Below are 24,969 nucleotides of genomic sequence, written 5' to 3'. Positions count from 1 at the left end.
TTTCCGACAGGTGGCGTATAATAGCTAAATTTTCTCGCTACCAGAAAGTTAAGTTTTAGAAGATAATATCTAACACAAAAAATTTGTTTTGAACCTCATTAAGAAGTCTACACTGAAAAAAAAATTAACTTGATTCAAGAGAAAAATTCTTGAACTAAAAATATAATTTTGAAGAGGGTAATTGTCTTGAATCAAGACAAAAAATTCTTGAATTAAGTAAAATTTCCTTAAATCAAGGAAAATTTCCTCAAATCAAGAATATTCTTCAAAATTATATACTTGATTTAAGAACATTTTTTTTGTGTATGAGTAAAATATCAGAAAAAAAATTACGTCTTTTAAAGACTTTGATGATGATACTATTAAAGTTCACTGAGTATTTTTTTTGTGCCCTGTTGATGTACTGTCGGTATTTGGTAGATAAACAAGCTGGAAAAAATGAAAATCTATAGTTAGAGTAAACAACGGAATGAATGTTAAATTTATTTTTCAATTTAAATGCGTAAGCTCGCAACGCGTATAGGGAGAAGGGTGAAAATCAGTATTAATAAAAAATGAATGTATAAAAAAAGTTAAAAGTGTTTTTAGTATTTTTCATGGTTGTTACTTGGGTTAATGTGACATAATAAATGCATAATAAATTAGTAGGTTCAGTTTTTATATTAATTTTTTAAAGTAAAAATCAAAGTATTCAAAAAAATTTTTAATATTTTATTCATGATTATTTTAATCATATATTTCTTGTTATATCTAAGTTTTATTAGAAGACAGTGACTGGATAATTATTATAATTTTATTATTTACTAATTAATTAAATAAACTGTAAACTGATGTGCTTCAGGAGTATGAGCTTAGATTTTTCACAATCTCAACAAAAAAAAAGAACAAAATTACTACAAAGGATCTCAATTTATAATTCATTTGTCCCACTAAATAATAAAACGCTTATCCACAAGAGAGAAAGATAATATTTAGATAAATTTAGCGGTAGTACCCTAAAATGCGGTGGTGCCGCGAGTGCGCTCAATTACATTACTTACACTGATACCATTAGTGTTGCGGTTTTGATAGAGTTCCGTGTGTTGTCATCTCATTATAGCTTACGCATTATCGATTCACATATTTATACACATCTACTCGCGTACACACCGCGATCTATTTATATAAATATATCCCGATATACATATCTATATCTACCTAGACCGCGTGCTGTGCATTTAATGCTATTTTAATGGGTAATTAAATTCGACAATAATTGAATCGCTAAATAAACATCGAGCAAGCATTTCCAACTTGTTCACTTCTTCTTCCCCAAAAAAGCACAGCTTTGAATTAATTTATACTCATATATATATTATGTTTTAATATAATATTTGGTAAATTCGTCAGCATGTGTCGCCAATTGTATGCAATATTGTTTTTGTCCCTTATAATCCCTTGCTTATAGTTCGCCGACACACCGGATGTTCTTCATTAAAGTGCGACTATGCCGGCGTCTTTTGATGCTCCACCAAAATAAATAATAAATTTTTTTTAGTTTCGTTTATTCGCCGGTTGTGCTGAGAACTTAACTCATGCGATTTTACACTTTGGGTTTTATTTAAAACTGTATTTGTTTTAAAAAATAACTGAGCTTAAGCTTAAGCTTGTGCATCGAATTTTAGATTATTTTTTTTATATATTATTATTTCTTAATGCAGTTTTCTTTATTCTTAGTATTTTGTATAAAAACAACCGAGTAGTTTAAATTATATTTATTCTATATAGTATTTATATTATACATATATATACACATTATAATATATAATATCATATAACATCATATAATATCATATAATATAATAATAATAATAATAATATTTATAATTATAATTTCAGAAAAAAAAAATTACTCAGAATAAAAATAATTTTTCATAAAAAATTTCCTCAATAAAATAAAATTTTTTTTAGATATTAATATTCTATTTAATAAATTCCTTCAAAATTAATTATTTATTTAATAAATCAATTTATTAATAAATACCTAATTAATTAATTAATTAAATAAATATTAATTATTTATTTATTTAATAAATTAATTATTCAATAAATACCTTCAAAATTAATTTTTTTTTTCTAATAAAATATCTTTATAAAGATTGACGACTTAAAAAAGTATTAAATTGCGTAATAACTGCTAAAAAGGCGCCTCAAAAAAATAATTTGAATTACTAACGTCAAAAATTTACACCAAATTTCCCTCAAAGTCAAAAAAACGCAAAAATATTTTTCAATTTTATAAAAATATCAAAATAACAAGCTTATATAGCAATCAATAAATTTCGCCGATGGATTCTTCGAAGTGATTTGCCATTAACTAAATGAAAATGTATAAAAAAAAGTAAATCAGTGGATGTAATGTAATGCATAGAGTATATATAGACAGATAAATTTAAGTTGATAAACAATAAAAAATATAGTGACACATAAAAAGCGTTATAAATGGTAGCAGTCGATTGACAATAAAGCTTGAGTGCGCCAGGACGTCTGGCAATAGTCGAATGTAATTTCACGAGAGTGTCTTTACTTGCCAGTACTGCTGGAGAAGAGCTGAGAGTGAGCAGTGATCTGCATTCAACCAAAGGGTGCTATATATTATATAATGTGGAATAAAATCGATCGGATGCGATGCAAGTCGGACCTTACTATTTCTTGCTCCTTCATCTTCTTCTTCTTCTCGAATTATGTATTACACACCAATCTGATATCAGCCATCGCCAAAAAGATGAAGATGAAGATGGAGATGAAGAGCGATTGAATTATTTCTACAACTCGATTTCGACTTCTACTGTTCCTACGTATACAGAAAAGCTCGGCTCCTTAGTTGTTGAAAATTGATGTATATTATAGTCTATATACAGTGTAGTATAAAGTATAAGACATATATATACATATAAGTTGGACGTAGACGTAGAGGTATTGAGTTCTGTATCATACCGGCTATAATACATTTTTTATCTGATTGAGGGGATCTTCTTTATGGCGGGGTGTTCCGTATACTCAGTTATATTTCTCCCTTCTACTACTCCACTCTTTCACTCTTTCACTCTTCACATATATATTATACGACGTAAGGGCGTATACGTGAGGGTTGAATCTTGGAACGAGAGTCATCCTATCGACTATTATATTCAACCTTCTTATGTCTTATGTGTACTCCTATATATATTTTCATTTATTTACTTTTTTTATGGCCCGTTAAATGGAATTGAAAAAAAAATTAATTGTCAAATTGGAATTCGTTCGAAAATTATTTGTAGTTATATTCGAAAAAAAATTTTTTAGAAATTTGTGCAATTGACATTCATTTAAACAAAAATTGGTTTAGTAATTGATAAAAATATAAAACCACACAGAAAAAAAGGTTTACTTAAGCCAAGAAAATATTTTTCTTTCTAATTATTTTCTTGAGCGAAAAAAAAATTTTTTTTGACACAAGAAATTTCACTTATTCCAACAAAATTAAGTCTCTTCTTTTAAGAAATACGTATCTTGATCCAAGAAAATTTATTTAAGTCAAGAAAATCTTGTTTTGAAAAATTTTAGCCTCTTGCTCCAAAAAATTTAGTTCTTGATAGAAGTAAATTTTCTTGTCTTGAGAAAATTTCTCTCTTGCTCCAAAAAATTAAATATAAAGATAGAAGTAAATTTTGATTAATATTTTTATTGATTAACATGTCAAATGAGAAGATCAAATAATATTTAATCATTTTTTTTCATTCAATATGTATAATTCCACGCTAAAATAATATAAAATAGGTATCAAATATTCTCAAGAAAAATTTTCTCAAGGTGAGAAAATTTTTTTCTCAGCTGAAGTAGGTGGCGCTGCTTCCCTAAAGTATCTAAAATTCTTGATCAAACATAAAAATTTATTGTATCAAGTATTTATGATAATTTGAATTAAGAAAAAATGACTTCCACCAAGAATAGAATTTCAAGAAAAATTTTTACTTCGATCAACACAACTTCGGTCTTCCTTCAGGTACCTGAAAATTTTCTTGAGCCAAGAATTTTGTTCAAAAGTCAAGAAATTTTTCTTTCTGTGCAATGTCAGAAAAGTTCCTCAAGAGATTCAAGACGATGACTTTTATTTTATTATTTATGTTTTAAAATTTAACACTCTGATAGCGAGAATATTTAGCGATCATGCGCCACCTGTTGGAAAATTTCAGAACTAACTTTTTTTTTTACTTTTTCAGTGTAATATTTATCTGTATGTTGTAAAAAAAATACTTTAAATTATTAGATAAAATTTTTTCCAAAAATTGGAACAATTTGCTAAATTTCAATATTTTTGAATAGAATTAAAAAAATTATTTTAAAAATAACTTATATAAAAATACTTTTGACATTTGACTTAGAATTAAAGGAACAATTTAAATATTGTGGGGCTGCAATTTTAAATTGAAATTTAATAAAAATAGCCGTTTCTTCGGTTGGTGCGTGTGTAATTTATTCAAGCAGGCATGAAAGGTTATTTTCTCGGATAGAAGCAGAGAGAAAAAAAAAAGAAGGGAGTTCTGAAATTAAAAAAAAAAAATTTGACAGTGGGCAAAAAGTGCGAGGCAAGAAAATAAAGGAGAAAGGGGAACGGATCTCGCAATCTCTTTCGATCCAATATCCGACTTTTTTGACAGCAATTTCGGTCACGTCCGATAATATATCTGGATCATTAATATAAAGCCTTCGAGCCCTTGTGCACCCCCGCGTAGACCCGAGCGGGGAAATTGCTTTTCAATCCCCGAGCTGCCCCGTCGTCGCGATCCGCCACTACGCCCTACAAAGACCTTCGGCTTCTATCATGGTCCTTCCCAATCTTCAGCCTTTACTTACATTCCGACAATCAAAATATCTACGTTTAATTATTTTCTCGAGTTCACTTGGACATCCTTCTTTTATTTTTATTTACCAGAAAATTTCTATTATCAAATAATGTCCTAAAATAACGCCTGACACTTGTTTTTAAAAGTTTAAATTTATTGCACTGAAGCATTTATAATAGTTAATAAATCTCATCGGATTATTTTGAGTTGCTGTGTCAAATTATGCGAAAACATATAAATAGTAAGGTAAGTTAAATAGCACATAAATATATGTGTTATACAATATATAATATATTCTCGCAGCTTATCGATCGATTTTATCTTATCTAAACATCACACAACAATAACATCAATTTTATCAAAATTTGCGATATTTTTTTTTTTTTTTTTTTTTTTAAAGAAACTGAAGAATTTTATTAAATTTGAGTTTTTGGTTTTTTTAAATCATGTACAAGGTATACGCCGATAAAACGTCTGGTTGAAAAAAAAATTTGTAAATATTAATAATAATTTTTTAAGAACATTTTCTATAAAATATAACTAAAAATGGGTGATTTTTATCATATTAAAAAAAAAAATTCTTATAAGACAAAAAAGTTTGAAAAATCCAAAAATGCACACCTTATAATCTCATTTTCCATAATAAAATTGATTGGAATAAAATACAAAAAATACTTTTAAATCTTTAGCGCCATTGTCCACCCAGAAAAAAAAGGTATTGCGCATGTATTGTCCAACACAACATGACCGAGATATTTATAGAAACGTCAAAGTAAATTTAAATATACTTTACATGCTTTGATGTATTTTTTAAAATTTTTAGAAAACTTAATATTAACTGAATGTACCGAAAAAAAAATTCTTAATATGTCCCGAGTAAACTTTATAAGCCCATATAATTTTTTTGACTAAATTTAGTTTAAAAAATCTCCAATAGATGGCGCATGAACGATAAATCTTCTCCCTACTTAAGAGTTAATAAAAGTTTGGAAAATCCAAAAGTGCACGCCTCATAATCTCATTTTCCATAATAAAATTGATTAAAATAAAATACAAATACTTTTAAATCTTTCGCGCCATTGTCCACCCAAAAAAGAAAGGTAATGCGCATGTATTGTAAACGAACCTTATTTACATAGATATAGATATACAAACGGTTAGTGGATTTTTAGTTTATTGCTAATTATAAATAAACTACATTGAATTAGACCGTGATCTTCGAAAGGACTTAGCTTTAAATCATACTGAAGCGTATAAAAAATAAATGGACTTGATCAGTTAAGTTTTTCGGCAGTTATCGTGACCACGCCAGTTTTCATACATACATTTGACAGCCGGACAAACACGGAATAATTTTTTTAAACATTTTTTTTATTTATTTAAAAAGCAAAATGTCTTTTAAAAATGTCATAAGTGTTGAAACTAGTGTTTTTCCATTACATTTATATGTAAATATTGTTCTACAAGTGCGATAGAAAATAAATAGAGACAATTTTAGTTCAAGAAATCGCTTGATTTTTGTAAAGCGAGTGTAGAGCACAACCTCATCCGCTTCGCTTATGAGCCGTGCAATAAATTCAGAAAAATAATTCTACAAGTAGAAGTTAAAATTAATTACAAATTCAATATTTTTAAAGTAATTTAATTGTTACAAAAAATCCCAAAGTGAGGAAGTGTCAAAATGTTTCTCATAAAGTTTTGGCCCAAGTTAAATGGATTTAAATTTTTTAATTAATTCATTACATCAATACACTACCACAAAATCGAATACAATAGTACATATATGTGAATAAATACGCCCGGATACCAACAGCAGAAATAAAAGTTCACAAAAAGCTTTTATTTATATAATTGATAATTGACACGTGAACTCGTCTTTATTTATAAATACAATAAATTAACACAGTTGAGTTTATCGGTTGCCTATAAATTTATCGTCTAGACTAATCTATTTCAATAATCCCACCTTTACCGATATATACATATATATGTGTCACTTAAAACCCGATAATGGATTTAATTGATGGATTTATAAATTTATAAAGTTATAAATTCATCTTTTTAGTTTAATGTCATTTTACTGTCAAAAATTATGAATTATTTTAGCGAGCAGTATTCCACTTTTCACTTCGGTTAATTTATTATTAAACTTGGAATATTACTTTCTACATTAGTACCACTCGATTATTTAATACTCATTTTTAAATATTAAAATTTATTTTATTTTATTTTTTGTAAATATATCCATTTAATAATTTTTTACCGGCTAAAATATAAGCGACATTTAAATATTTATCCACTTGGTGCTTAATTTAATGACCATATAATATTTTTCGTGAAATATTACTACAAAAACCGATAATGGATGGTAATTATAGCAGCAGCATACATTAATAGTAGCGATAAAAAATAAACGAGGTAAAAAATAATTTTTAAACAAAGTTGCATTAGTTAAATTAAAAATTATTATCGAAAAAACGCAATATTTAAATTAAAAACACGTGAGCAATAATAATGGACTTCCCGTAACAAGCAGCCCGCATGACAACCGTTTGATAAAAAATATAATAAAGTATTTAAATGTGGGCTGATTATTGCTGGCCTCGTTAAATAATACCCTGCTTTTAACACTCTGCAGATACTATTTAATCCGATTAATATTTTAATATATATAATATTTTATTCCATTTACCATCTGTTACTTTTTCTATCTCGCATAAAATATGAAATATTAATTATAATAAAATACGTTAATATGATATGTAATAAAATATTAACATAAGTAATAAAATAAAAAAAAATAAAAACAAAAAAATTTCAGTTTATGAAGTAATAATTTTCGATAAAAAGTATTATATAAAATGCGACATCGGTAGACGTTATATTTTATTTGGAAATAATGCAGATACGCGAATCGATCAATTTATAAAATATATATGAGTATACTTGGACGACAGTCAAATGACATTTTGTGCCAGACAATATTTTATATTCACTGGACTTTAACTCCACTCTTGTCTCTGGTCTCTAAAATATATATATGTATATATATTTCAGTCTACTGAGCTGTACTAATATTAGAGAAGAAATAAAGATGACCCAGATATCAATATGAATATTTAGAAATTGATTGATTGCCGTTACTATCGACGATACTTTTTTTTATTTTTTCAAATATTGAAACTTTCGGTATTGAAAAATGAAGTTTGGAAAATTCAATTTTATATTGTCAATTTTAAGCAATCGTATCTTTTTTAGCGGGAATAAAATTTTGTGTAAAGTTTTAGAATCAAATGGATTTTTTACCATCAAAACTTAAATTCTGAATTGAATATTAAAGATACGGAAAAATCATAAAATATTTTTTATAGAAAATTTAATTCGTTTAAAAAGGTTTTCATCAATTTTCTAAAAATTGATTTCATAAAAAATATGCCTTATTATAGTCACGTATGATTGCACATAATTTTTTGATTTAAATTAGTGTTGAAAATTTCCGATAGATGGCGAATGAATGCTAAATTTTCTCACGAGCAGAGAGTTAAGTTTCAGAAAGTAAAGTATAAAATAAAAATTATTTTTTGACTCTTTTAAAGAGATTATTTGTTATAAATTTTTAGTTTAATCAATTACTAATTCAATTTTCGTTCAAATTGACATGTTAGTCTTACTCAATTCTGCACAGGAAAAAAGGTTGAGCCAAGAAGATATTTATCTTCCTAATTATTTTCTTGAGCAAAAAAAAATTTTTTTTTGACAAGAAATTTCACTTATTCCAACAAAATTAATTCTCTTGCTTTAAGAAGTACGTATCTTGATCCAAGAAAATTTATTTAAGTCAAGAAAATCTTCTTTTTTTGAGAAAATTCAGCCTCGAAGCTCCAAAAAATTTAGTTCTTGATAGAAGTAAATTTTCTTGTCTTGAGAAAATTTCTCTCTTGCTACAAAAAAATTAAATGTAAAGATAGAAGTAAATTTTCATTAATATTTTTATTGATTAACATGTCAAATGGCAAGATCAAATAATATTTCATCATTTTTTTTCATTCAATATGAATAATTGTACGCTAAAATAATATAAAATGGGTATCAAATATTCAAGAGAAAAATTTTCTCACGGTGAGAAAATTTTTTTCTCAGCTGAAGTAGGTGGAAGTAGGTGGCGCTGCTTCCCTAAAGTATCTAAAAATCTTGATCAAATATAAAAATTTATTGTATCAAATATTTATAATAATTTGAATTAAGAAGAAATTACTCCTGTCAAGAATAGAATTTCAAGAAAAATTTTTACTTCGGCCAATAAAATTTTGGTCTTCTTTCAGGCACCTGAAAATTTTCTTGAGCCAAGAATTTTGTTCTCCAGTCAAGAAATTTTTCTTTCTATGTATCTTTTTTCTGTTGGCCAAAATTTAAATCCAAAGGCTATTAAAAATTTAAAATAATAATAATTTAATTTTTTTATTTTCTAGATAAACAATGGAATAATTAAACTCCACATGCGCCAATTTAAAAGTGTCTGAAAATTGAAGGTGAAGCCAAATGTGAGTACTTAAATATTATTACCCTTAATTTTAATTTTTAATTTTTTTTCTCACCCTATTCATATAAAAGTACAAAAATAACTCCTACTTTTATTAGTTTAATTAAAATAATTACAAGGCAATAAAGCTCGACAGTAATTTAAACAAGAAGATAGTTTATACGATATAATACAACCGTAGAGAGTAAAGTGGCGAGTATATTAAGCCGAGGTGTTGTGTCCGAGCCGCGTCTCAAAGACCAATTTCCGCTGGCCTCTATTTACATAGTTGGATACACTAACACCTACTGTACCTACTGCTACACGGAGTTTAAGTTGCTCGAATGTCGAGGAGGCCAATTCGCATAATGTAATGTAAGGGAGCTTCTCTATGCCTCATATCTTATTCTTATACTTGTGTGTCATTTATACCCGTTCTCTTTCTCACATCGCGAAAAACACTCCATTGAATTTCCATATCTCGGTAATTGTAATGCACATTCATTACCGCTTGCATTAACATTCAGTTCGCGTTCCAAATTCTCGTATTTTACTTTTAAATTATTTTAACTATTTACCGTTCTATGTTTATTCATAATTTTTATCTGGCAATGATTGCAACTAATTTTTTAAAATTATCCAATTATCCAAATTATTTTATTTTATTTGAATAGATAAATATGAAAATTATCAAGCAAAATTTACCAAAAAAGGGCCTTGCGTATTAGCGCACTTATATTATACTCATACTGTATCGTAGTATAATGTTACATTGAAATTGAAAGCACACAGTACAGAGATCCGTTGAGAGTGCAGTAGGTGATTCAACGCGGGACAATTGAATCCAATTACAACCGCCGCAATGCCCAGAGATTCTCAACCTTAGCCCGATCTCTGATCTTTGAATCTCTGTATATAGTACAAGTGTACTAATCGATTAAAAGTGTTAACTTATTTCTTCTCGATTTATTCTTCACACATTGATGAAAGACTTTATTATTTTATGGATTAATTTATTACCCCCATGAAAAAAAAAAATAAAAAAAAATATGTGTCGAAGTATATAAAAAATATATTTTAAATAAATTAAAAATCTATAAAAAACATATAAATATATCAAAAATATGTATAGTAAATATATTTTTAATAACTAACTTTTGGCCGGATTTCATATATATTTTAAATATTCAAGATATATTTTAAAATACATAGCTAAATATATAAAAAAAAAATATAGTTTGAATATATCTAAAATATATGTAAAAAATATAAAATACATATAAAAATCGGCCAAAAGTTAGTTATTAAAAATATATTTACTATGAATAATTTATATATATTTATATATTTACTATAGATTTTTGATAGATTCAAAATACATTGTTTACGTATTTCGACATATATTTTTTTTCATGGGGATAGAAAAAATTTTCATGTATGGAAACACAGAAAGAAAAATTTCTTGACGGGACAACAAAATTCTTGGCTCAAGAAAATTTTTAGGTGCCTGAAGGAAGACCGAAGTTGTGTTGACCGTTTTCACCTTGATAATATTTTTCTCTTGAATATTTGATACCCTTTTTATATTATTTTAGCGTGCAATTATACATATTGAATGAAAAAAAATGATGGAATATTATTTGATCTTGCCATTTGACATGTTGATCAATAAAAATATTAATGAAAATTTACTTCTATCTTTATATTTAATTTTTTGGAGCAAGAGAGAAATTTTCTCAAGACAAGAAAATTTACTTCTATCAAGAACTAAATTTTTTGGAGCAAGAGGCTGAATTTTCTCAAAACAACAAGATTTTCTTGACTTAAATAAATTTTCTTGGATCAAGATACGTATTTCTTAAAGCAAGAGAATTAATTTTGTTGGGATAAGTGAAATTTCTTGTCAAAAAAAAATTTTTTTTTCGCTCAAGAAAATAATTACGAAGTAAAATATATTAGTAGTGTTAAAAATCTCCAACAGGTGGCGCGTGATCACTGAATCTTCTCGCTATCAGAGAATTGAGTTTCAAAAATTAAATTTTAAAGGCAAAATAATTTTTTTATAATTAATAAACTTTATTAAATATCAATAATTCTTTGTATAAGTGCAGAGCACGACTCCAATCAACCGAAAGTGACCTCTAAAACTTAAACGAAACCCTCAGAATGAGAATCTCGCAGTAGAGAAGAGCAGAGAGTAATTAATAAGATTGAATGATATGAGCGGAGTATAATATAATATAAGTAAGTGAGAAGCGCCGAAGGGTTGTTCATTAGAGACCGCATTGTCCGTTAACTAAGCACAGTCTCTAGTCTCTACTCTCTAGTCTGTGTTCTGTAGTTTGTACTCTGCAGTCTGGTCTCTAGTCTCTAGTCTGTAGCTTCCAGATCCCTTTAGCTGAAACTAAACTCTATCTACCTCCTCTACTCCCAATATGTACCGAGTTTCTCACTTCTCACTTCTCACAACTACCCCTATACACTACTTGCTTTAGTTTAGTTAAGGCTGTAGCTGTATTTATAAATATGTATATAGTTCTTACTACGATTAAAGTTGGAGATTGAGGTATCCACTTGTAGGGTACAGTATGTCTGTGTTCAACATGTGATACACTATACTACTTGGATTTTGTGTTACTAATACTAATATGCTGTTATAATATATATACACGGAGAGAATTTAATAGTAAAAATCTAAAGATCATGTATAGTTATTGCAGAGTTTTTTTAATTTAACTCTATTGGAATTGATACTATTTATTTTATTTTTTATTTTATTTTATTTCCTTTATTTAGACCCTACAGCTTACAACCCAACAACTTACAATTTAAATTATTAAATAAAAATCTCTATTAAAGTATCTATCAACCCTATCATTTCATTTAAAATTATTTATATTAATAACAGCTGTCTAATTTTATTTTACAAAATATTATAAACTTTACTATCTAATAGTAACATTTTTTGTCAGAATTAATTCATTAAATTTCAATTTATCATCTTAGCTAATTTAAATTTCATATGAAAATCATGATCATTGATAGTAATTGTTATTATTTTCAATAATAATAATAGAAAAATAAATAATAAATATTCGAAGAAAAAAAGCATTTAAAATTAAAAAGTAAACAAGTAAAAGAAATAAAGAATAAAAGAAAAACAGACTTTTTCCGAGGTTTCAAAATTATCTATTTATTTATGATTACCATCAGTAAAATGTATATAAGTGTTTGTTCAAGATTAAAGCGGTGAGGTATGTTTTCTTTTCTCGGTGCATTTCTCTACCAACACGTGTCTTCTAATCTTACGTAAAACATTTGGATATTTTATCTTTCTTATGTTTAAAACAATAATAATAATAATAAAAATTTACATTTATTTTTTGAAATATTAACATTAATAATAATATTTGGTTTATAAATTGATATCTCTTTTAGTATAACGCAATATTGAGAGATATACTAATGAATGAGTGCATGTACATCAAACAGATAACCCGAGTAACGAACTTAATCTTACTCTGTTTGTGACATGGTCGTGTTAGTAGTTGAACTATTAGTGACACTATTACCGTGAGCGGAGGGAGTATATATGCCTGCAAAGATAGTACAGAGGAGGACCGAAAGTAGAAAGGAAGAACGGAAATAAAAAGAAATAAAAGGAGAAAAGTGTGAGTTCAGAGGGGTTGTAATGAGCCGCCCATTAGAGACTTATGACTTTTTAAATATGTCTCACACAGCTGTTATAGCAACTCGCTATTTTTTTTTTTTTTTTTTCAGTTTTGCTTTTATTAAAAATACTTATTGCTAATTGAATAATCATCAATATTATTAAGACAATAAGTAAAATTTTCTGGCCAGTGTATTTATATGATAAAATGGGTTTTTATGGTTAAATTTGGTATCGTTGGAAAAGTATTGACCTGAATTTGTGTCTTTCAAGGTTTCATATCATTCTCACTAATAATCAATTTATGATGATAAGTATTTAAGCTGCATTCGAAAATGCTCTATCTTTAGATACATAATTAAGAAATGACCTTGTATCTCATAAACTATTGACATTTTTTAAGATATAAGCTCATCCCGATGTTACACTCATCAAGACCTTTCATTTAAGTACCCACATCAATTTTTCATATATTTATATATATATATATATATATATATATATATATATATATATATATATATATATATATATATATATATATATCAAAATGTATGTGGGTACTCAAATAAAAACTCTTGATGGGTGTAACATCAGGATGAGGTTATATTTTTAAAAATGTCAGTATTTAAGGAAGTATAGTGCAATTTAACAATATATGAGATACATAATTAAGAAATGACCTTGAATCTCGTGAACCATTAACATTTTTAAAGATATAAGCTCATCTTGATGTTACACTCATCAAGACTTTTCATTTAAGTACCCACATCAATTTTTCATATATTTATATATATTATATATATGTATATATGAAAAATATATCAAAATGCATGTGGGTACTCAAATGAAAGCTCTTGATGAATGTAACATCGGAATGAGCTTATATCTTTAAAAATATCAATAATTAAGAAATGACCTTGTATCTTGTGAGTTAATGACATTTTTAAAGATGTAAGCTCATCTCGGTGTTATAGTCATCAAGACCTTTCATTTAAATACCCACATCAATTTTTCATATATTTATATATATTATATATATGTTTATATGAAAAATATATCAAAATGCATGTGGGTACTCAAATGAAAGCTCTTAATGAGTGTAACATCGGGATGAGCTTATATCTTTAAAAATGTCAATAGTTAAGAAAGTACAGTGCAATTTAACAAAAATCATTATTTAATAAAGCAAAATTTTACACATCACGGCAGTCACATGGTGACTGCAAGGTTTCTAGTTAGATATTATATATAATCACTATAATCGACATATCAGATAACATTTGAAAACTTTTGAACATAAAATAAATAATAAAAAATTTTTTAATAAATAAATTAAGTAGCATTTTTTTTTTCGAGAAGAAAGTAAACAAAATAAAAATAAAAATGATTATGTAGATTGACGCAATAAGCAAAGAGGGTTGGCAACAGTTCGTAGAGTAGAGCACAACATAGTACAGCATCAGTTAAATGAGAAGAGCTGTAGAGACTTAGCCTTAACGGTAGTGTAGCCCGACTAAACAACTCGCGTCATAAATCTTCGTTAAAGAGTGTGTCCGTTTGCAATTTGTTTATCCGTAGCCTCGGAAGGGAAAATTACGAGTAGAGAAAGATTTTGAGCACCGCTGGATATGGAGCTTGCAGCTCAACGCTCAACGGGACACGACGATGCCATTACCGTGGCGACCTCTCTTACCCCCAAGTCTGGCTCCCGCTCATTTCACCCCTATCTGACGGGTGCTTTTACCGCCCGGCTTTCCCGCTCCTCTCACACCAACACACAACTAAACTCGCGGACTAGACTTTCTTCTCGCCGCGTTTACTTTCCACGCGCACTTACTCTCTCTCTACTCTCAGCAGACTTGAATTATACAGTCGGCGCCACTTAAAATAATACACCCGGTATAAACTGTGCATCAACGTTAAAAGCTGTCATTTTCTGTAAGCCGGAATTATGGAGATTCGGACGCTATTCCTGAGGACTGAGGACTGAGGACTGACGAAGAAAGAGATAACTCTCTCTTCAAAGTTGCCCTCTTTATCTCTGCTACAGAGCTTCATTTTGTTAATACATGTATAAAATATTAAATACAGCGAATTTGGGGTGAGGTAAAGTGTGAGTATTTTTATAAAAAAAAAATTAATACTATTAAAGTAATGGACTAAATTTATATTATTACAGAATTTACTTTATAAAAATTTTATATTTATTTTTTATTATTAAATTTATTTGAAAAATTTTCACTTATTAATCTAAAAAAAAATTAACTTGATTTTAGAGAAAAAATTTTCAAATCAAATAAAATTTAATCGTCTTAAATCAAACAGAAAAAATTTTTTTGAATAAAGTTAATTTTTTTTAATAAAATTTTCAAAATATTTCTAATTATAAAAAATTCTACTTTTATTTATTTTTCATCTAAGAAATTTTAAATATCATTTTTTTAATTAAAAAAATTTAATCTTTAATCAAAATTTCAAATTTTCAGTGGTCATAAAATATAATCTAATTTTTAAAATGTCAAAATTTATTATAAAAATTCTAAATTATAATTGCATTAAATTTTTTAAATAAAATTGCATTTTAAAGCCACAAAAATTAAATTCAGTCATTCCGTCTTTATTTATTTGACAATTACCAATTAACTTTTCAAAATAAGGCATAAAGCAAATCAATAAATCATCAATTGCAGTTCAAATGTCAAACCCCAAGTATACTTAACAAGTATCAAATTTCTATTAAAAAAAAAAACTACAAATGGCACTCAATCTTCCCTCATTAAAAGACCCGAATTTCCTGTAAAAAATGTTGAGCAAAAAAAAAAGTAAAAAGAATAATCTGAGCCCTTGCAAAATAACAATTGATTAATGTGCCAAAGTAACATAATCTCAAGACCAGTAGAGGGTATTACAGTTTAGCTACAATGTATATACATATATAGGTTGTAACTAAACAGTGTAGAGTGTATTATAGTGGAGGTAAGGGTGAACTGGGTGAGATATATCTCGGCTGTAGCGGGGTGAAGAGCGCGAGGCGCCGGCCAAGTTGCGGCGCTGATTGCACCACAAAGGGTGCAATTATGCGGCCCTCGAGCAATCACCGCGCATTCTCCCCACTATTTGACCCCTCTCTTTCTATCACTCTCTTTCCCACATAACTTTTCTCTTTCTTTCTCATCATTTACCCTCACACACACTTGTGTTGGATCTCCATTGGAATCTTTTCATCTTCATTTCCTCTTTTATTTAAATAAAACACAGCTCTGATTTATTCGACGGGTTGTAATGGAAATAAAAAATGGTGTTAATGAACGATTGTCACTAATCTTCGCATTCAAAATTTATTTCTATTCGTATTAAAAAATATATATCATTCTTTGTATTTAAATTTACTGTTTTTGTCATTTTAATTTTTATTCTCTATTTTTTTATGGATAATTATCTTCATCATCTTTATTAATATAATTATTAACTAGAAACCTTGCACTATGTGACTGCTGTGACTTTGAACTATAAATAAATAAAATTTTGCTTTATTAAATAATGACTTTTGTTAAATTGTACTTTACTTTCTTAAATATTGAAGTTTTTAAAGATATAAGTTCATACCGTTGTTACATTCATCAAGAGCTTTCATTTGAGTACCCACATGCATTTTGAGATATTTTTCATATATACATATATATAATATATATAAATATATGAAAAATTGATGTGGGTACTCCAATAAAAGGTCTCGATGAGTGTAACATCGGGATGAGCTTATATCTTTAAAAATGTCAGTAGATGATAAGATACAAGGTCATTTCTTAATTATTGATATTTTTAAAGATATAAGCTCATTCCGATGTTACACTCATCAAGAGCTTTCATTTGAGTACCCATATGCATTTTCATATATTTTTCATATATACATATATATATATATATATATGAAAAATTGATGTGGGTACTCAAATGAAAGATTTCGACGAGTGTAATGTCGGGATGAGCTAATATCTTTAAAAATGTCAATAGTTCACGAGATAGCAATGTCAGTTCTTAATTATTGACATTTTTAAAGATATAAGCTCATCCTGATGTTACACTCATCAAGAGTTTTCATTTGAGTACCCACATGCATTTTCATATATTTTTCATATATACATATATATAATATATATAAATATATGAAAAATTGATGTGGGTACTTAAATGAAAGGTCTTGATGAGTTTAACATCGGTATGAGCTTATATCTTTAAAAATATCATTTGTTCACAAGATACAAGGCCGTTTCTTAATTATTGACAATTTTAAAGATATAAGCTCATCCTGATGCCTACACTCATCAAGAGTTTTCATTTGAGTACCCACATGAATTTTCATATATTTTTCATATATACATATATATAAATATATGAAAAATTGATGTGGGTACTCAAATGAAAGGTCTTGATGAGTGTAACATCGGGATGAGCTTATATTTTTAAAAATGTCAATATTTCACTAAATACAAGGTCATTTCTTGATTATGTATCCATAAATAGAGCATTTTCGAATGCAGCCTAAATACTTATCATCATAAATTGACTATTGGTGAGGATTATATGAAAGCTTGAAAAGGCACAAATTCAAGTCAAGACCTTTTTAATGATACCAAATTTAACTATAAAAACCCATTTTATCATTTAAATACACTGGCCACAAAATTTTTCTTATTCTCTTTATAATATAGATAATAATAATAATTCTTTTTTTTTTATTATTATCATTAGTGGTAGAGATGAATAGTGTTCCAATTTTGTAGAGAAACATTTTATAAACGTCATATAGAATTATGGCTCTGATATTTAATTTGATGATGAACTCGTGTAGTGGTACATTACCTCAGCTGGTGATGCTAAGAGCTAATGGTCTGTATGGGGAGAAGAGATAATTAAGTGGACTCTTGCAGGATATAACACATGTGCGTGTGTATATAATAATTTTCTCGTTGTTTACTGGGAAAGACAGAGTGTTTTAAATGTACGGAGATCATACAAAGATATTAATAATTAATCACACTTGTTATCTTATACTTTGTGAGGCTTTATCTTCTTTTTAAGACGATAGTAGAGTTATTTTTAAATTGCTAGACTAACAATAATTATAATAATAATAAAAATAATATATAATATTTTTTATTTTAATTATTTACTCAGATATAATAAATAAAAAAATTATTAAATAAAAAATTCATGTCAAAATTTTTATGGTAAGTCGATGATTGAAATTTTAGTTTCTTTATTTTAATTTGAAAATTAAGAAAAAAAAATTAAAAACATTCAGGATTAAAATAATATCATTTAATCATTTTTCAGTACGTATATCATTCTATAATTACCAACAGGAAATACTTAAAAAAAAGAAACAATAATACACATACAAAGCAGCTTTAGTGATTGTCATAACATTATCATCTACTCCATTAACATTGGGCATTACAATAAAATTAGCATTATTTTAAATATCTTCCCGATAATACTGTGCTTACTGCCGGCCATCCAATATCATTAACCTTCTGCATAAAAACTAAATAATAACTGCGTATCTTAAACGCGCATCGCATACGAAATATAAAATAAACAATCTAAAATATTTACTCGGAAACTTGGCGTCTTACCCCGTCAACATTATCTGAAAATTAACTGGAATATTGTTATTAATATTTCGAACAATATTTACACGAGATATTGTTAAGTAAAACGGACACGTTAATTCTTCAGAGCTTGTTCCGTCTGCGAAAAATTTGCGAGAACGCTGAAAACTGTTGGAGTATAATAAATTAAATGGAAGCACGAGGTCCGAGCGATATTTCACGGGTTTTGCGAGCCAGGCTTGCAACTTTAATAATATTCTATTTCTTCCATCAGTACATTACATGTTATATTATATTATATGGAGATGGAGATGGAATATGGCCAGTCTGGCACTAAGTCGGCAGCCAACAGTCAGCAGGAGCCAAGTTTTACTCTGTTTGGTGAGGGATTAAAGGTAAGAAGGAAAGTTTTTCCTTCTTACTAGACTAAAATGTCTTATTAATTTAAAAATTCACGCACGTTTTAAGAATTGATGATATAATTTTATTCTACAAGTTAAATATACTCAGTCCATAAAATTACACATTGAAAAAAAAATTGTTTTGAAAAGAAATTTTTTTTTTTTATTAATTATTTTTTTTAATTTGATTTAAGAATTTTTTTTTGATTAAAAAAAATATAAAATTTCAATTAAATTAATTTTTTTTTATCAGTGCATTAAATTATTAATTAATATTATTACTATTATAATTATTATTACAATTTTTACAATAAATTATTACAATAATTACAATAATTTTACTATTTAGATTTTAATTAATAATTGTAATAATAATTATAATAGTAATAATATTAATTAATAATTTAATGCACTGATAAAAAAAAATTAATTTAATTGAAATTTTATATTATTAATTAAAATCTAAATATTAAAATTATTAATTAAAATAATCTTTTAATTACAGTAATTATTATAATCTAATACTTTTGGTTTTTAATTGTACTAAAAGATTTATAATTGTACTAAAAAAATAGAAAAAAATTTTTAATTAATTTCAATTAGTTTAAATTAATAATATTGTAATTACCAAAAAAATTTATTTTATTACACAAAAAAAAAAAAAAACTGTGGATAAACAACAGTTTAAAATATTCTAGTAGTAATTTCATTTTTACAAATTTCTATAAATAAAATATTTCCAACAATTTCATCAAATACCCCACGCTTAACAATAAACTGGATTCTTTTGTCAATCACTCTATTTTTATTTCAAACTTATTGAAAATCATTCAAAATTATTTCCTACTTTTTCCTCTAGCAATCAATTCACTTATTTTTTTTAATTTTTCAAATTATAATTTAAACATAAACTCCGGCATTCAACAGGCGTCAAACCGCAAAAATTTATCACATAAATCTTACATCCAAATTGTTTTCTTCATATCTTAATCCCCAATATCCTTTTCAATTTTGGTTATTCCTTTTTTCCACTTAAACTAACACCCTTACATAAATACCCGGACGTCCGAGCATCTTCGCCCATCCTAAGTAAATTTTCCCCACGCATAATCGCCACACAATGCCCGGAACCCCGATACAGTTAAGTGGTATGTACCCAAACAAACGAAATGCAACACATGTAAAAACAGCGATAACACATTTGAAGCCGAGAAAAGAATTCAAACACACGACACCGAAATAGTTTCAGAGAATACATACCAGATTCTACATAACTGAGATTATTGCTTTTAGATATACGTATTATTTACTTATATGACGAGATAAGAATTTTTGACTGTCGATAAATACATTTATTTTAAACTGAAAAATTTAATATCAATTTTTAGATAAATTTTTAAAAATTATTATTATTATTTAAAATTATATTTAAAAAAAAAAACATAGCTTGGTTTCGAACTCGGAACCTCAGATTCCTCGAAAAAAAATAAAAATTGATGATTTTTCTCTTTAAAAAGCATCAAAAAATTTAATTAAACAATAATTAAATAATTAATAATTTATTTGAGTAAAAAAAAAATTAAGTTAAAGTTTGAAGCCAATAAAATTAATTCAAAAATTAATTTACCGCCAACAATTAAGCAGCACATTTCATTTATTAATGTCAATAAGCCAATTATTGCAGACTGAATGGGCTTAGGTATCTTCCTCGTGCTATTTTGGAAAAGCGAAGTCGCAACGGAGATGACCCGGCATTCTTCAGTACAAAAAACAATTTAATTTTCCAGAAAACCGTCTTCTATCCGAGTTAATATAATTTAATATAAATCCAGTAAATTTTTCATAACGTTATTAATTCGTACGAACTTATTGAAAATATTTTTCGCGAGGTTAGTTGTGAAATGTTTTTATCGATAAATTAAAAATATTTACCGGGGAATAAGGGCCGGGGACAATAATATATAGAGAGGGGTGGTTTCTCGAGTCTCTGCAGTACACCGGAGCAATATCTATCCAGCCTACATGCCTACCACCCCGTATTCTCGGTGTGTACAGGCCACCCTCAACAATTTATTTATTGCCGTTTCTTCTCACTTGCTCCTTCTCTCACTCTCTCGCTCTTAAACTCATCGTTTACACACTATACTGCACTGTTATTGCATTTTTCACAATCACCCTTATCCTTATCCCTCTCCTTCTCCTTCTCCTTCTCCTGCTACGTCTGCTTCTTATTCGACAATCGGTTTTTATATCTCTATCTTTTTAATACTCGTAATTTTAGGTGTAAATTAAATTTTTCAATAAATTTCGAGATATTGAATTATTATTCGTAATTAATGCACAGAAGTAAAAATTTTTCTTGAAATTCTATTCTTGGTGGAAGTCATTTTTTTTCAATTCAAATTATCTTAAATACTTGATACAATAAATTTTTGTATTTGATCAAGATTTTCAACTTGAGAAAATTTTTCTCTTGAATATTTGATACCCATTTTATATTATTTTAGCGTGCAATTATACATATTGAATGAAAAAAAATGATGAAATATTATTTGATCTTTTCATTTGACATGTTAATCAATAAAAATATTAATGAAAATTTACTTCTATCTTTATATTTAATTTTTGGAGCAAGAGAGAAATTTTCTCAAGACAAGAAAATTTACTTCTATCAAAAACTAAATTTTTTGGAGCAAGAGGCTGAATTTTCTCAAAACAACAAGATTTTATTGACTTAAATACATTTTTTTGGATCAAGATACGTATTTCTTAAAGCAAGAGAATTAATTTTGTTGGAAAAAGTGAAATTTCTCGTGTTAAAATAAAAACTTTTTTTTCGCTCAAGAAAATAATTATTTAGAAAAATATTTTTTCGGCTCAAGTGAACCTTTTTTTCTATGTGAAGATCAAAAATATATAGCATTATTAATGTCAAAAGGGTAGATGAAAAAAATTTTTTTCTCAAACTCCAAAGTGCAGATGTAAAAAAAAATTTTTTTTTACATTTTAACCCTAAACTGGTCAACAAACGCGACCTAACGACTTTGGTCGAGTGATGAGGGATTTACCGCAATGCTTTTAGAGCGTACAGTGTTGCCAGTTCATACACGTTTGACAGGCAGAGACTAGAGGTGTTTTCGGCAACGCCGCGGACAAAAAACTACTTACGACTCTGGTCAAGCGATGAGGAAAGCCCCGCAAATTTTTTTAAGAAATTTTTTTTCAGCAATTTAACGTTTTCGAAGATGTTTGAAAAAATTATTGATATATTCTAAAATGTTCAAGGAACAAATTCAAATTTTTTTGAATAATTTTAGTAAATATTGAAGATGTAATAAACAAAATATAATTGAGCGCGGCGTCACGCTCATAGGGTCACCAGTCTAGTGTTAAAAGTTTTTGTTATTTTCCATTTAATAAAAATGTTACGACTTTATTTCATCAATTGATAATTTTTATTATTTCAAAAATAGAAATCAAGAATATTATTTGAAGTTATTTTTCTACCTTAATTGCTTTAAAATGAGTTAATTAACGTAATTGTTATTGATAAAAATAATTTTTGTGGAATTCAGTCTATTTTTTTAAAATAGAGATTTACCGTCGCACTATCGCTAAACATGTTGAATATAGGCAAAGTGACGTATTTTTTAAGAACATGTAGGACAGAGAATATTCAAATTTTGGACAAAATTCTGAGATGCTTTTTGACCAAGTAATTTTTGAATAAAAAATCATTAAATTTGGCAGGAGTATGTTTATAATAGTCCTTCGTAAATTGATTCTTTTATTTTTAAATTTAATCATTGAAAAAAAATAACAAAATGATAAATAAACAGGTAGAGTTCGCGCGTGAAACTGCCTTATCTCCGAGCCCATCACATACTCAAGTAAATAAACTTTACTATAAAGAAATTTCTAATAAACTTACAACCAATATAATCTTAGAGATTGATTTAATTTTTTGGTTAATTCTTACTTTAGTTTAGATTACTTATAAGACAGAATTATTAAAATGCAGCTAATAGGTTTGGATAGAAGTCTAATTATCAACAAAAAAATTTCATTTACTATAGTAAATAAACTATAGTTTAATTTTTTTGAACAGTGTTTGGAGTATTGACAATCAGCCAGATTACCTCTAGTGCATTTTATGCGTTTCAAATCAACAATCCGATATATTCAATTGGCAAACCAAGAGAATTAACTTGTTGGAATAAGTGAAATTTCTTGTGTCAAAAAAAAAATTTTTTTTTTCGCTAAAGAAAATAATTAGGAAAAAAAATATTTTCTTGGCTCAAGTGAACCTTTTTTTTGGTGTAAAGATCAAAAATATATAGTGTTACTAATGCCAAAAGGGTAGATGAAAAAATTTTTTTTCTCAAACATTTTTATTTAGTGGTAAGACTTTATTTCATCGATTGATAATTTATATTTCAAAAATAGAAATCAAGAATTTTATTTGAAATTATTTTTCTATCGTAATTGCTTTAAAGTGAGTTAATGGATGTAATTATTTTTGATAAATTTTTTATTTGTGAAATTTAGTCTATTTTTTTTAAATAGAGATTTACCGTCACACTATTGCTAAGCATGTTGAATACAGGCAAACTGACATCCAAAACATCAAATTTTGCAGTAAAAAGACTTTCGAATATATTCCATGGGTTAGAAGCGAGAAATATTTTGATTCGATTTTCGATATAATGATCCCCGCTAGCGGACATTATCCTTCCTCTTTGCACAGGAAATGCACGAAAATTTTCCGCATTGTATTTACTTGTTGAGGCATTGTACATCAAAGCCTGGAAAAAAAAGAATCGAATGACAATCAGTTCAAAAATTGACGCTTTTTTGACTCACCTGAAATAAGCAATCTCCTGATTCAACACCATTGACATGATATGACGTACTATAATTACGTCCATAAATCAACGCTATATTTTCATTTTCAAAGAAATTGTACTTATTACTACCCGAAAAATTTTCCAAATCGACGATTTTAAAGTTCGGCGAGCTGGACTTTTGACCTCTCAGCCCAGAACAAATTGTGAATTTCAAACATTTGTAATTATTATTCAGGTACTCTTTGTCGACTCCATAGTTGTAACTTTGTATCGTCTGATGGAAGACACTGAATTTGTGGTAGTGATCAGGGTGGTCGGAATCTGTCGAATAGCTGGTTTTTGGTGTCAACGTTTCCTTTTCGTTTTCATAGCAATGGGTGTATTCTTGTACCATACTGGGTGGTTTTTCATATTTGTAAGTTATTCCAGCAGCATTAAAATAATATTGCGTGTTTTCAGCGTCAATGTTGATGACATCGCCCGGTTCTAAAAGTTTCAATGACATGTTTCCAGGTACCATTCCTCCATTTGTTCGCTTGGGTGGATTTGGTAGTGATCGAAATTCAATTCTAACTACAGTTTTTTTATCAATTTTATCAAATAAATTTTTCCTTCCTTCAAAAAATGATACCAAATGTTCTGTAAGAGAAATCTGTTGGACTCTATTATTGATCTGATTTTCGAGTGAGATATTGCCGCTGCCAGTGAAGATTTGGCTTTTATAAACGTACGAATCAAAAAATGAATTGTTTACGGCTGATAGTGAACTGTTTTGAAGATAATCACGGCACATTTCTTTTGTGTGCCAGAAAACCTTAAATTTTATCAACTATTAGTAAGAGTATTGGCTTACAATGATTAAACTACACGGAAAAAATTAAACAGGAATTTATTTGAGGATTAAATGTTAAAACAAACTCGTTACATTATAAATTACAAAAATTAACATTTATACTGTAATTGCACGACTCATAACGCAAACAGTAACATAAATAAGTCAGTAATACGACCTTATTTTTCTTAAAGTAACATAAATCCTAGAAAAACTG

General features: G+C 27.5%; 1 protein-coding gene across 2 annotated transcripts in view; it reads left to right on the top strand.

Moving 5' to 3' along the window:
* The window catches only part of LOC123268222 (LIM domain only protein 3-like), a 156,573-nt gene that overhangs the window by 91,746 nt on the left and 39,858 nt on the right, over positions 1 to 24,969 (top strand). For both annotated transcript variants that reach the window (XM_044733152.1, XM_044733153.1), the window contains one exon: positions 9,335 to 9,406. The gene's annotated coding sequence lies outside the window, so the exon portion shown is untranslated. The remainder of the gene's footprint in view (positions 1 to 9,334; positions 9,407 to 24,969) is intronic.

Source organism: Cotesia glomerata, linkage group LG6 (genome assembly GCF_020080835.1).
Source record: "Cotesia glomerata isolate CgM1 linkage group LG6, MPM_Cglom_v2.3, whole genome shotgun sequence".
NCBI lineage: Eukaryota > Metazoa > Arthropoda > Insecta > Hymenoptera > Braconidae > Cotesia > Cotesia glomerata.
This window is presented reverse-complemented; position numbering and strand designations above follow the sequence as displayed.